The sequence below is a fragment of the Arachis ipaensis genome, chromosome B8, assembly GCF_059453495.1.
Source record: "Arachis ipaensis isolate K30076 ecotype BB chromosome B8, ASM5945349v1, whole genome shotgun sequence".
Classification (NCBI taxonomy): Eukaryota; Viridiplantae; Streptophyta; class Magnoliopsida; order Fabales; family Fabaceae; genus Arachis; species Arachis ipaensis.
Genome location: NC_142443.1, coordinates 110,536,502 through 110,537,897, shown reverse-complemented (window position 1 = coordinate 110,537,897; position 1,396 = coordinate 110,536,502). Strand labels below are relative to the sequence as shown.

The window sequence follows — 1,396 nt, the reverse complement described above, 5'->3', positions numbered from 1 at the left end:
TGAGTTTCTTGAAGGAGTAAGCAAAAGTGAGAATGATTTGTTTTCAAATGGTATTTATCTTTAAATAGTCATTTACTTCCTTGAATACTTTATTAATGTTTTCAAAGTATAGAATTTACTACCTCCCTCAATCACACCCCAACATTATAAAGGAATATCCAAACTAGAATTAACCATGAATTAACATTTTCCATTTCATTTTTTATATCAATATTCATGCATCAATATCCACAGACCACGATATATACATTGTTTTATCATGGTAGTTTATCAACCAACAGTTTGTGCTATTCTATGAATATCAATGTTGCAAAATATTACAGTAGCCATCCTTTAGCCAGACATTCAACATCTAATTTTTCACTTTTCTTTTTCTACTATGACTTGTAGCTTACATGATTCAGGATCAAGATATGCATGCTGCTAAGGTAAACATAACATCGTCTCTAATGCGCATCTTCATGTCTTCTTCACGTATTTCCTTCCTTTCTTGCTGGCTTGGTACAATTCTTATGTGCTAATAATGTGTTCACCTTTTTCAACTCAGTTGGAGTGCACTTTCATTGCCATTAAGCCTGATGGGGTGCAGAGATGCCTGGTAAATTGAGTATACATTTTTCACAATTTTAATTTGTCCCTACATGACACAAATAGGTCCCCACTTAATTAGTATAAGGTGTTCTTTTTGTGCAGATCTCAGAGATCATATCTCGTTTTAAGAGGAAAGGATTCAAGCTTGTGGGAATTAAAGTAATCATCCCTTCAAAGGAGTTTGCCCAAAATCATTATCATGACCTCAAAGATAAACCATTCTTCAATGGGCTATGTGATTACCTAAGCTCTAGTCCTGTCATTGCAATGGTTAGTCACAAACTTAGAATTGACTAAATCTATGTCCTTGAAAAACGAATACAACCACGCTAGTGTTCTTAACATGTTTTTCAAAAAAACACATGGATATGATATATAGGTGTGGGAAGGACAGGGAGTTATTACCTATGGCAGAAAACTGATTGGAGCCACAGATCCTTAAAAATCAAAGCCTGGAACTATTAGGGGAGATCTGGCTGTTGTCGTTGGAAGGTACTATTTTTTTCAAAGGAACTTACTACCTAGTTTTTCTTTGTACATTTTACAGATGCAACAATATATTCTCCATAATAATGTGACTTTGCAGAAATATCATCCATTATATTTGAAACAGAATTAGTTAAAAAAAATACATGAATGTAACGATAACTAAATAGCAAGTTTAATATTTATAGAGGAGTAGGCACTGGTGATTTCTACCTATTAATGTAATTTTTTATTACTTTGTCCTTACAGAATTAACTAAGGTTCATTGCTTGGCATTTATAGTAGCAATAGAAATTAAGTGGGTCATATAGAGTTTTCA

General features: G+C 33.1%; 1 pseudogene; it reads left to right on the top strand.

Moving 5' to 3' along the window:
• Positions 1 to 395: 395 nt before the first annotated feature.
• Positions 396 to 1,169, top strand: LOC107611277 (nucleoside diphosphate kinase III, chloroplastic/mitochondrial-like; annotated as a pseudogene).
• Positions 1,170 to 1,396: the final 227 nt, after the last annotated feature.